Source organism: Notamacropus eugenii, chromosome 3 (assembly GCF_028372415.1).
Source record: "Notamacropus eugenii isolate mMacEug1 chromosome 3, mMacEug1.pri_v2, whole genome shotgun sequence".
NCBI lineage: Eukaryota > Metazoa > Chordata > Mammalia > Diprotodontia > Macropodidae > Notamacropus > Notamacropus eugenii.
In genome coordinates, this window is record NC_092874.1 from 199,743,830 (window position 1) to 199,757,926 (window position 14,097).

At 39.0% G+C, this 14,097-nt stretch overlaps 1 pseudogene; it reads right to left on the reverse strand.

The window, feature by feature from the left end:
* Positions 1 to 1,378: 1,378 nt before the first annotated feature.
* LOC140531945 (cysteine protease ATG4A-like) lies at positions 1,379 to 5,439 on the reverse strand (annotated as a pseudogene).
* Positions 5,440 to 14,097: the final 8,658 nt, after the last annotated feature.

Here is a 14,097-nt window from a genome sequence, read left to right on the forward strand (position 1 = left end):
AAAGAACCAGATTTTCGTTGTATTTATCATTTTTATAGTCTTCTTTTCCAATTTTTCCATATTTTCTCTGACTTTCAAATATTTCTCCTTTGTGTTTATTTTGAAATTGCTTGTTTATTTTTCAGTTTTTGAAAGTGTATACCTAGTATCCTCGTCATCTTTTTTCAGTTTGATAGTGTATGTTCTCAAAGATGCAATTTTTCTTCTGAGGACCATTTTAGTGGCATACTGGACATTTTAGCATGTCATTTCATTCTTACGATTTTCTTTCATGTAGTTATTACTTCTTCAGTGTCATTAAGTCTTCTTTTAGGTCTATATATTTTGGTTGTATTGCCTATGCTAAAGACTATTTTTACCTTATTTCTTTTTTTTTACATTTATTTATAATTTTTCTTTGTATAGACAATGTTATATGTTACTCTATGATACACATGTGTATGCACACACATGTATGTTTTTATACATGTGTGTACACATACATGTCAACATGTATATATAAATACCTCATACCTACTTTATTTTTCACATTCAGAAGAAATCATAAGTATGTCAACTCCAAATTCTCCAAGTTTATTTTTCCTCTTGCTTATCTTTTCAATAAATTTGCCCAACTCTGAAAAAGGATTATTAAAGTTTCCTATCAATATTGTTAGTATCTTTAACTTTCTGCAATTCAATTCATTTTTACTTTATGAATTCAGATATGATGACATTTGGTCCATGTATGCTTAGTATTCATATTGGTTGATTTTCTACGGTTTCTTTATATTTCCTTGTTTATTTCTATTGATATTGTGAATCGTAACTTTTGCTTTGAGGTTAACTTTTGTTCTTTTTTTAAAAGCACATACCACTTTTTGACTCTTTATTTCTTGAACCCAATCAGCAAGGTCAAAGATCCTAATTCAGCTTGAGGGCAGGGTTAAATATATCGTATGCAGTCATGATGGTGGCACAGCAGCAAGCAAGCTTTCCCAAACAAGAAGGAGGTTGTAAAAAGGGTCCATTTGCCATAATTCCCTTGATAGATATGTTTTCATATGAAATTATCATTATTCGAAATGCCTATTAAAATATTTGTTTTCCCTGATCCAGGCAATTTAATTTTATAAAGAATTGCTTCCTAAGATACAACCCTAAAGGAGAAACCAGAATTGTCTCTTTGTAAAGAGACATGTTACAAGAAGAGAGAGAGAGTAACCATCTAATTGGTTCTGAAACAAGACTGGAGACCATACAGACGGCAAGACCATTATTTTATGTTCACTGTCTCCAGAATAAGACCAAGAAGCATCATAGTCTTGCTTGATTACCATACAGCAATAGAATTCTGTCTGTCTCTGTCTTTGTACTTCTATCTCTATCATAGAGCTCATGGAAAAATGGTAACTGGTTCACTTTGTATTGAAGTTGAGTTCTGTGCTGTTGGTGATTCAGACACTGTAAAGTTGTCTGCAATGTGGTGCCAAGTGGTAGACACAGGCTAGATGGTACTATTTCACATACTCAAAATCTTAGTCTTTTTCCAGTTCAAATAGCTTATTGTTGGATTCAATGAGCTCTGCACATACAGTTGTCTCTTCTGGTTTGCTTGGAAGTATGAATGGAGGACAATAGTCTGGATGCTTCTGAATCAGCTCAAACATCTGTAAATTCTGTGGCTTTAATATCTCCTTCTGGATGAGCCCACACCAAGTATCAAAATCTTCTTCTTTGCAAAAGAATCCCAATGCCACTGAAGGGTACAAATCCGGGATATTCACTTGATTGGGGGTGGGTGAATGTAGGGGGAATTGCTGGCAATGGTTTATTGTTAATGTATTTTAATGGAATTAATGTATTTTTAATGGAATGGGAAGATCTTTCCCATCCATTAATAAGCCTATGTGACCTGCTTAAGTCATATGCAAGCCTAAGTCACATGAAATTGAATCACATGAAGCCTATGGTGGGAGGTGCTTGCTGAACAGGTGGAACAGGAAGGGGTAGAGCAGGAAAAGTGGAAAAGGAAGAGTTGGAGCTGAAGCAAAGCTGAGAGGAAGTTGGTGAGAGCAGGCAGACCTGGGAAAGAGAGAGGAAGCAAGCAGCTAGCTGTGAGTGAGAGAAGGGCATTTTGCTTAGGAGAGCCTGTTTGTGGGAAGACTTGATAGACAGAAAGCTTGGAGATGGTAGTGCTCCCTGCATTGATAATGTACACAGATTTCTTCATTGCTATGATGGATTTGGCTTTCTGGTGTTGGGATCTGACTTTCTGGTGTTTGAATAAATGTTTTGATTTCATCTTTCGGAAAGTCTATTTTATTTTGCAATTCAGAACTATGCTGGATATTCCTGGCAACTGTACTTCCTGTAATATTGCATTGGTGCTACAAATAGAAATTCTGGTCATCCATTGCTCCTCAGAGTCAACAAAAGTCTGAGTGGTGTGAAGATCCAGGTAGATGAGCTTGTCTCCCAAAAAGCCTATGAAATAACAGGTGCTATTTGGCTTTTCTCCTAAAGCACCTAAAGACTGGGGCATCCTAAAATACTTAAATGCATCAGCATAGATGGGATTAATTTAGTTTATGTCCAAGCAAAGGGCATAATAAGCAAAAGGGATTTCTAACCAGATCTATGTCCAGGACAACTTCTACTCCAGCCAAGGCCCTACCAAGGACTGGGGGAACTGTCATGGTTGAAGTTGGAGGGACACATGTGGCACATTTATTTGATATCTTTGATGACCACTGTGCTATTCATTAAAACATAAACAACCAAGGAATTCCATTTGTTAAATAAAGCAAGTTTTTTTAACACCTGTGCAACTGTATTTGGTCCAAACCATTCACGAGTTGATTTTTCTCCTCCTCTGTCCATGTTTATCATTTGATGGATAGACTAACAGCTAAATCTTTTCTATATAAGAAGTACATTTTTTTTATTAAGTGGTCATGCCTTGAGTAAGTACTTAAAGAGGTCTATTCACTGAATGGGCCTTATCTCACCCAAAGTGAGAACTTGAAAAGACCTTAGCCTAAAAGGGCCTGTCTCCCATTGCATTCTGGGCCATCTCCAGTTGTCTTGATGAACATCTGACCACTGGACCCAGATGGCTCTGGAGGAGAAAATGAGGCTGGTGACCTTGCACAGTCCTCCCTCACTCAAATCAAAGTCAACTGCAAGTCATGTCATCATCTCCCTGATGTGATGGTCCTGTTTGAGAACAAAGGACAAACATAACCTGTGAGTGAGTAGCAACTCCTCTCCTCTCCTCTCCTCTCCTTTCTTCTCCTCTTCACTTCCTTCTTACCAGGGTTGTTCTACCCAGGGAAAGGTACATATCAATGGATTTGAACAACATGGCCAGCCCATTGGTGTTGTCAGAGTTTGAATGTTTGACAGTTTAGTTCGAGTAAGGACCTCAGTATCTAGTACTTTATGCTGCCAGGTAATCTTCAGAATCTTCCTAAGACAATTCAAATGGAAGTGATTCAGTTTCCTGGCATGGCACTGGTAGATTATCCAGGTTTCACAGGCATACAGCAATGAGATCAGAATAATGGCTCTATAGACCTTTAGTTTGGTAGTCAGCCTAATACCTTTTCTCTCCCATACTTTTCTTCAGAGCCTCCCAAACACTGAACTAGCTCTGGCAATTTGTGTGTCAACCTCATTATCAATGTGTACATCTCTGGAAAGTATACTACCAAAGTAAGTGAATTTATCCACAGCATTTAAAACTTCTTCATTTGCTGTAACCAGTGGTTCTATGTATGGATGATATGGTGGTGGCTGATGGAACACCTGTGTTTTCTTGGTGTTAATTGTTAGGTCAAAATTAACACAAGCAGCAGAGAATTGATCTACACTTTGTTGCATCTCAGCTTCAGAGGTTGCACTGAGTACAGAATCATCTGTAAACAGAAAATCATGCACCAGCACTCCCTCCACTTTGGTCTTGGCTTGTAATCTTCTCAAATTGAAGAATTTACAATGGGTGCGGTAGCTGACCTTGATGCCATGTTCATCTTTATTGAAATCATTTGACAACATGACTGAAAACATCATGCTGTTGCTCGAATGCAAAATGTATGCTAGCCAAAAAGACTATTTTATGAAGAATTCACACAGGGCAAGCATTCACGTGGTGGTAAGTGATACAAGGATATTTTCAAGGTCTCTCTCAAGAACTTTGGAATTGATTGTGTGAGATGGGAGACACTAGTACAGGACCACTCATCATGGCATGCCCACATCAGAGAAAGTATGTACTGTATGAGCAAATCAGAATTGAGACAGCTCAAAGGAAATGCAGGATGTGCAAATTGGGAGTATCCACCCCAAATGTTCACATGGACTACTTGTGTCCGACCTGTGGTAGAGCATTCTGAGCTCATATTGGTCTGATGAGCAATAGTCATACACATCGAAACTTGACTTTAGCACAGTGATGTCATTTTGGTCCTACTGTAGGAAAAAGGACAACAACCAACCAACATTTTGATAACCAAAAGCTGCCTTTTTTCCTTTGGGTTTACTGGCTAGATTTCTTTTTCAAACATCAAGCCTTAAACCCAATTCATTGTGGAACTTATAGATTGGAAAATAGGTGCCTGCCCTCCAACACAGAGTAAATGTAAATACTAAATAATAACTGTTTCTCTTTTGGTCAGGAACCCTGAGGGTCTTCCCCTCCCAGCTTGATTTTTTTTTCATTAAAGGGGCCATCCTTTGAGTAACTACTTCAAGAGGCCTATTCATTGAATGGGCTTTTTCTCACTCCAAATGAGAACCTGAAAAGACCTTAGCCTAAAAGGGCTAGGGTCTCACAGTGCATCCTGGGCCACCTCCAGTCATCCTGATGAATATCTGTCCATTGGTCTCAGATGGCTCTGGAGGAGAAGGTGAGGCTGGTGACCTTGTATAGTCCTCCCTCACTCAAATCAAAGTCATGTCATCATCTCCCTGATGTCATGGTCCTCTTTGAGAATGAAAGACAAACAACAAGAAACACAATAAGACTCAATGATATTCTTCAGACTATTCTTGGTGCTCCTCCCTACCCCAATCCTATCCCAGAGACTCAGATGAGGGCCTGAGACAGTATCATTTGTCCACAATGAAACTTGCATCCCCAGCCAGCATCTGATGATGGACCTGCTCCTTCTATTGAAAATTTTATTTGGTATGTAAACCAGAGATAAATAGCTCAGACAACAACTTTGACTTTTCTACTTAAGGTCAGTCTGCTTTGAGATCCAAATGGGCTCATTTGTTTCAGGTAATTCTTCTAGAATCTGATGAAATAGTTATATGCCTTTCACACCTGGAAAAAAAAAAACGGCTTCTCCCCTGGGCTTAGGAGTGTATCCTCAGAAGCCAGAGCTCAGTCACTACCACACCCATCCCCTCTGGCACTTCCCCAATGCCTTCACTCCATTCTCCAACTATCATCGTTGGCGCATTCTGCTGCTCTTTTTTACATTACATGATACTTGGTAAATTTTGTTTCAGTCTTACATTTTGATTCTGTATGTCTTTACTTTTGAGATGTGCTTTTTGTGTACAATAGCTTTCACTGTGCTTTTTATATTTTCCTGTGTTTTCTTTATCATATATTTCCCTTTCTAATCTACTGTGAATTTTATTTTCTGATTCATGGGCTATATTCTTATCTTTTTCCTCCTTTATTCTTTCTCTGTCTTTCTTGGAGTTAAACCATGTGAAGAATCAGCTCTCTCTTACAACTGATTTGTATTTTCTTGCTTTTATAGATATTTCACCACATTCTCTTTTTCTACTGTGCCCTAGTAGAAATTTCAATTCCTGAGGGAAACAATATCAAGTAGTAGAAATCATCCTTTGCCCCAAGTCATATAGCCAACCCAATTCCTTTACCTTATTATCATTATTCTTATTTCCAAAGGCCATGTCATCTCATCTCAGCCTAGGGATCCTGTGTTGTTCATTTTTTGTTTTTGAAGAGGACCAGTGATATCCAGGGGTGATGTCTTGACTTGCATATGAATTGGATTTAAGTGAGGCACAATTGCACAAAGTTGTCAGCCTCACTCTCTCTTCCAGAGTCATGGAAGGACAAAAGTCAAGACGATTGACAATGGCTCGGGATGCAGTGGATGACCTTGGTATCTTTGATATCTGACCAAGCTCTAAGTGGCCCACAGCACCTGCTTTAGCTGTCTTCATGGCTGTTGGAACAAATTGTTCTCATCCATCCCTTCCACTGGGGACATCTTCACCTGCCTGGAGTAGACATCCCCTTACCTCACCAACAGGTCTGAGGCTGTCAGTTACCCTCAACCTGCTTTAGTCATTCTGGCAAGAGGGTTTTACTGGGTTGTGGCCCCTGCACAAGCTACAGCTTCTTGGAGCCACAGGTAAGAGTTTGGTGGCAGGGAGACACTATAGGTGGATAAGCAACCCTGAAAAAGGTTCAGCAAGTCCTGACATCAGAGGAACCAGTCCTCCCTGAACACCCATACATTTCAGGCATCCTCCAACTCAGAATCAAAGGGATTCTCTTTACAAAAGCATTGGCAATGTTAATTTAATTAACCATTTCCAATTAAAATTTGGAAGGGGAACAGGATACCACCAATAGTCACCCGGGTTATGAAGGCAGGGGTTTCTGTAGTCCTGGTGCTAGGTGCATAGAGAGGTAAGGCATGTTTAAATTATTCATCTCTCTCCCCACCCCACCCCTCACCTTAGCAACTTCCAGAATATTTTGAGATACTAAGGCTCATTCCAATGTATTTATCAACTCTAGTGAGGTCTCCGAGAAGTCTCTGGCTCCATATTATTGATTAACCCATTTTATGGCTATGTACTGCACCTTTTATTCCAATCTTACAAAATTCCTGTCTTAAAAAATTGTACTTGAGCACAAAAGACTAGCAGATTTATCTGGATGAAACTGCTGTCATTATTGGCGGAACAACCCAAAGATCATTTCCTATTGTTTTCCTATTGATTATTAATTCTGGCCACTCAGTCAATATCGGAAAAAAACACTAAATGTGTTTCTTTCTTTAGGCCCATTGATTTTTATCTGGTGCCACCTACTGTTATGGATAGAAAATTCCCCGTTTCTGTTGAATCCCGTTTAAATGTATCTTAACTGAGTTGCCCAAGTAACTGAGAAAATGAGTGGTTATATTCACAGCTTTCAAAGAAAATGTAAAGAAGTGTTAAGTAGCTAGGTGGGTGGCCATTGGGCCTGGAGGCAAGAAGTACTGGGTTCACACTGAGCCTCAGACACTTGCTAACTGTATGTTCTGACCAAGTTACTTAACCCCATTTGCCTCACTTTCTTTACCCGTAAAATGAACTGGAGAAGGAAATGGCAAACCACTCCAGGATCTTCACCAAGAAGACCCCAAATGGGGTCACGAAGAACCCCACACAACTGAACAACAACAAAGAACTATTGTACTTTCTCCCATTAATTTGACAGAATTATAGGTAGAGCAATTGATGCTTAGGATTCAAAGGCACTAATGATCTTCACTTCTACCTGTCTTATATATGGTCATTGTGGTTTAGGGAAATTAGGCTCCTCATTTTCCTCTTCAGCAACTTATTAGCCTTGAAGTAACAGGGATGCTATTATTTTTAGGTTTGGGGAGATTTGGTTTTTTAATTATTTTTATTATTGTATTTACTTATTTATTTTATTTTAGGCAGATTAGGCCATTGAATTCAGGAAGAAATGGAGAGCAGAGCTATTTGTTTAGGAAGATTTGAAGAACTAGAGAATGTTTAGGTTCTTGTCTCAGGAAGTATAGATAACAGAACTGTTCTGTGATTATGGTACAAAGTGTAATTAACTTGATCACAAAAAGAAAATGAGAATTTGGTTACTGACCATAAGTTAAACAGAGGAACAGCTTGGAAGGAGAGAATTACGGATATCCCCCAGCAGGTAGACTAACTGGACTGGGCAACGTCTAGTGAGAGTCATCAATCAAACATTACTTAGATCAACTCCATTTAGCAGTGGAAACATCTGGCCAACATATTCATTAAGTTGTATGTATAATTGTACTTGTAGGTATAATTCTTGAGACTGAAAGATGAAACAGAAGTGTATAGTTCTGGAGCTGTCCCCAAGCACTTGGGTTTCCTCATTCATGTACTTCCCCGATGCTACTGTTTACAGAGAGAAAATTCCATTTCTGTGGAATCTCATTTAAATATATCTCAACTGAGTATCCTGGGTAACAGGAAAAAGAAATCCCCTTTCCCTATTGGAGAGTTCCTGTACCTAGAGGTCTTGAGATCCTCCCAAAGATAATTTCTCCCACCTTAGTCAGTTTGACTGGAAGCCTATAAGTCAGGAGGCAAGAACAGAAAATTAAAAAGCTTAATTAGCATCACAGATATGCAGTTGTCTGGGAGATAGCAACAGGGTTTTTATACAGCCTTAGAGTGACATTACAGGACAAAAGGAAGTTCAGTTGGCCTATAAGGTGAGGCTGCTTGGCCACTTTCTCTATTTGGGAGGTTGAGTAATAGGGACAAGATGTCTGGTGATTTGGGGCAGAATGTATTAACTTTGGCTTGGGAATGCATTAATCTTGACCTCTCAGGAACTGCCAAAGTTCAGGTTTGTTATGTTTTCTCCGTAGTTAATCTCATCAGAGTATTCTGTATGGGCAGGAAATCTCAGAATCAGTTAAGTTTAGTTATTGCCAATAAGGGGAATATAATACAGCCTGAGGGTCTATCCCTACATAACCCAGTAGTTTTGTTTGGCCACTCTTCTGCAGAGCAGATGTTTCCCCCTAAACTCAGCACATAGGTTTATCCAATTTTTCCACAATCCCAAGAGCAATTTCTTTTCAAAAACTAATTTTCTCTTCCACTTCAGGCTTTTACTTTGGATGCACTTAAATTGATGAAATCTTTCAGAAATTAATAATTTAAAGTCTTGAAAAGTTGTGCTTAAGTTTTGCTTGTTTAATAGGTTTGCTACTTTCATTCAGAGAATTAATTCATCCTTCACAAAGAGATCCCTAGGTATTAACCTTATTGACATGTTGTCTCTTATTGACTCTTTGCTTTCTGCGATTTTCTCAACTATAGTGGGGAAGGGAATCAAATTTCCCTTCTCTTACAGTTATACACTTAGGACTCTATCCTAGATCCTCTCATACTTTCCTTTGGTAATCTCATCAGTTCCCATGAATTTAGCTAACTTCACAATACAACTGATTACCATATCTCTACATCCAGCCGTAGGCTCTCTTCTGAGCTTCAGTCTTACATCACTCATTGCCTTTTTAGACATCTTAAACTGGACGTTCCAAAGGCATCTCAAACTCAACATGTCCAAAACATGATTATCTTTCTTCCAAAACCTTCCCCTCTTCCCTTTCCTATTTCTATTGAGAGTATCGCTATCCTCTTCGTCATACGGGCTCAAAAACTCCCATTATCTTTGATTCCTCACTCACATTCACTTGACATATTCAATCTGTTGTCAAATCTTGTCACATCAACTTTCACAATATCACCCATAGACAATCATTTCTCTCCCCAGTTATTGCTGCCACTGTGTTTCAGGCCCTCATCACCTCTTGCCAGACTATTTGAATAGTCTTCTCACTGGTTTCCTTGCCTCAAGTTTCTTTCTACTTCATTCCATCTAGTCAGCTGCAGAAGCAATTTTTCTAAAGTGTAGGTCTGACCATATTACCCTGTCCCCAGACTTATTCAGTTAACGCCAGTGGTTCCTTATTTCCTCTAGGATCAAATATAAACTCCTGACATTGAAATCTCTTCACAGCCCAACCCTTCTCTATCTTTCCAGCCCTCTAATGTATTGCTCTCCTCTATTATAGGATCTAGATATACTTGCTTATTTGCTCTTCACCCAATTCCGATGCACCATCTCCTGTTTCCATGTCTTTGCACTATCAGGTCTATAATGTGCTCCTTCATCATTGCTTCTTGGAATTCCTAGTTACCTTTAAGACTCACCTCAGGTACCACCTTCTAATCACCACAGCTTCTAGTGCTTTGCCTCCCAAAACTATCTTGTATTAATTTTGTACATATTCTGTATATAGGCACCTATGATCTGTCCTCCCTATTATAATCATAAGCACACTGAGGTCAGGGTTTGTTTCACTTTTTTTGCATTCTCATCAAGTAGGTACTTAATAAAATGGTTTTTGATTGATTGGTTGGTTGATTAAAATTGAACATTGTGTAGTTATAATGATCAAGCTTGACCCCAAAAAACAGATACAAGAATACATTTCTCTTCTTTACAGACCTATGGGACTATGGATGTCAAGTCTACTCTTGGACAAAGTTGATGTATTGGTTAGTTTTGCTTAATGGATTTCCCCCTGTTATTCTCTTATTCTTTGTTTTAAGAGTTTCTTCTTTGTGTGGGTGAAAGGGAGGGATACAGTGGGATATGAAGGAGATGTTAAAAAAAAAAAAGGATAGGTGATAGCTACTGAACCTGTGATTTATTGATATAGGAAATTTCCAGATGAAGGCACTTCTCTACTAATGCACGTTGGCACTTTACCTACAACTTTTATTCTGAGAGAGCTGCCTAGGGCACCAAGAAGTTATGGGAGTTCTCCCAAGGTCATAGAGTCCATATGTGTCAGATTCAAAATCTGAACTCAGTTCTTACTGGTTCCAAGGTCACCTCTCTATTCACATGATGCATATCACAAAACAAAATCTATCAACAAAGTTTTAGAAAGTGCTTTCCTCACAGTAATTCTGTTAGTTTTCTCTTTTTAGTGGCTAAGAAAACTGAGGTTCATTGAGATTAGGGATTTGCTCAAATTCCCCTAGTTAACATGTGGATGACCGAGGATCCTTGTTCTCTTAAGTTCAGTGTTATTTCCATCACATTTTTCCTCTCCCAGGAGAAATAGGGTTTATAATTCATTCTTCATGCACATACATGATAGTATGTTGTTCAAGACACAGAAAATTGATGGCAGGAAGCATTCATGAAAATGTCCAGAAGAGGGCGTTCAGAATGAAGATTTACTAGGGTATGAGAGTAGGACTATCCTTTCCTGGAATTGTGATGCATTATCAGAAAAGTCCACAAGATGGCAAAAGAGCTAAACTACAAATAAAGCTATGGGTCTGTCCCACCATTCTGTGAACAAGAATCCCTTATCATAGAACATCAAGAGTTGACAAGGTTCCTAACTATACCTTAGGTGCGCAGAGCAGAAGTGATTTGCCAAAGAATACAGTAGGAAAGAGACAAAGCCAGGATTCAAATACACACCTTTGGGCTCTTAAATCCCTGTGCTGATGAGGAAAGACAACTTATTTCTTTGGTCAGAACATCAGACAGACTGTTAGGATTCCTAATTCTTATTATTAACTTATGGCACAAGTATTTCCCCATGCTTCAGTTTAGCTATCTGTGAGCAGGAAATGAGAGACATCATGGTATAGCAGACATGAGGTCAATCTTGGATCTACTGCTGGGTTCAAATCCTGCTTCAGACACTTACTAACTGGGTGATGTTGGTCAAAGAAGTCACTTAACCTGTCAAATTTTGGTAATAAAGTTAGAAGTTTCAGATGGATTTCCAATTTGCATTCACAGAGGGAGTTTGCACATGGCAAGTTCCCACACTGCTGAAATAACAAGTTAGAACAAAATAAATAAAAGCAGAAGATAAAAATAGGAGACAGATAAGGTAAAAATGTACTTAAAACTAGAAAAAACAAGATGTTAGTTGGACATGAAGAAAACCTTCTTGATGGAAAACTGAGAAACTCTGAAACAAGTCATCATTCCCAGTAGAATCTCTTTCCCAAAACCAGAATTAGTACAAGGTGGCCAGGGCTTTGACCTAGGCTCTGGTATAAGAATAGGGGAAGGCATTACTCTATATTCCCACTTGGTTTACAGGATACCACCCATAGTGTCCTATGACCATCCTGCCTCTCAAGGACTGCCTACTCCTCAAGGCTGACTGTCTGGGAACCTGAGGCAGGTGCTACACCCTGCACAAGAATACGAACAGGGAAGGTGATACATTCCAATCATTCCTCCTTCCTCAAAATAAGGTCAGCTGCAGACCCTCCCCAGTCCTCATTTTCCTTCCCCTTCCCCTTAAACTTTCTTCATTACAAACTCCCCATCATCCTTCCTCTTATGAACACCATTTCATCCTACGTTTCTTCCTTTCATATTTCTTCCATCTTCTGGTGCTAATTAAAATCTAGTTTCCCTCCCTTCCATCCCCAGGGCACTGTGGTATAGTGGAAACAACTTGGAGTTTCAGGATCTAAATGTGAATTCAGTCTCTGCCTCATATTACTTGTTACCTTAGGTAACTCACTTGACCTCTCAGTCCTATGAACGTTAATTGCCATCTGTTAAAAGAATGGCTCCAATTGCCTACCTGCATGTCCCATGAGCATCTCAAAGGCACCTTGCCCCAGAGCTGCTGATTTTCTCACAGCCCTTGACCCACAAATTCAGAACAACAGTATTTATCAATGGAAGAGACCTTAGAGATCATCGAGCCCAGTCCCTTCGTTTTAGAGGTGCAGAAACTAAAGCCCAGAAGGATTAAGTGCCTTGTCCAGGGTCACACAATCAGTAAGTGTCCAAGGCAGGATTTAAACTTATATCTTCCTGACTCCAAGCCTATCATTCTACCCATTTGCTGCATCTTTCAAACCTTACTTCTGCAACCATCACTGAGCAATCACCTCCATCTTCCTTTATAAAGCTCCCTCCATTCTGCCCACATCCTGGTCAGCTATGGATCTCTAGGTCACTCTTCTTCTCCCCCCAAGCTTAGTAGCTGGTTTGCAGTCTTTTTTCCACCCCAAGTCTTGTCACCTTTGAGCATGATTTTCTCAATCTTTTCAAGTCCATGACCTATGTTCTCCAGTCTACTGCAATCACACATAGGCACAGTCATACCTAAGAAATTTGTCTCCTTTTCCCCAACCTGACTGAACTGAATTTGCTCTAGGTATTTATATTTCCAGTTATGGCTCAGCTACTTGCCTGGAAATTTGCCTACCAAAAGAGAAGACAATTATCTAGTTGGAGTATTTAATACCACAGTTATAACCAGAGCACAGGAATAATAATTTTGTTTTTTCCATTTCTTTTTCATACATAGGAGTACTATAAATACTTTGGTAAGGATTTTCTATAGACAAAACTAGAACTCATTATAAAATCAAGATACTTTTGAAACATTAAATGCTATTAATTAAAATGCACCATTTCTACCCTGGACATTATATTAAGGATCATATCACATACACTTAAAGAAAAACTTCATGAATCTTGCTCTTTGAGCTTGGGTAGGGCAGGAAAGTTTGTTTGGTTTTTGTTCTGTTTTTTGTTTGGTTTTGTATCCATGAATGGTACCATATGCCGTCACAAAGAAATGTAGGAGCTCAGCCCTAAAGCTGGGCTCATTCTGAGTAAGCTTGTCAGATGTCTTGTTGAAAACTAAACATACTATGCCCGTATCAAACCCCTGATTTATAGATCTAAGCGAAAAATGAGAAGAGGTTAGGATGGTTATGATGAGTTATTGATAATCCCATGGAGCTCTATAATCTCTTCCTCTTCTCACATTCTCCCTTCCTCTTTAATAAAGCATTTTAGAATTTTACCAGGAATCAGCGTGTAATAGTAATAATAATTCACATTCACATATCTAGATCTGTCTGTCTGTCTGCCTGTCTATCTATCTATCTACCTCTCTATGAAGTTTACAAAGAACTTGCCTCATAATAACACTATAGGGCAGGTAACAAATGTTGTTGTTTCTATTTTACAGATGAGGCTACTGAGGTTCACAGACATTTGAGTACCTTGCTGCCAGTCACAGAGCCAGTGTCAGAGACCAGATTTAAACCCAGATTTCTGACTATAAGTCCATTGTTCTTTCTACAACATCACAATGTTAAATTCATCCATCTATTGTTTGATACGTACACTGGCATCTGAGGCCCTCCTCATGTGACCCCCAATCCAATTTTCTAGGCTTATTTTAGACATTTTTATATATTTCACAAATTCTATGCTCCTATCTAAATGACCTATTGTGTCTCCCC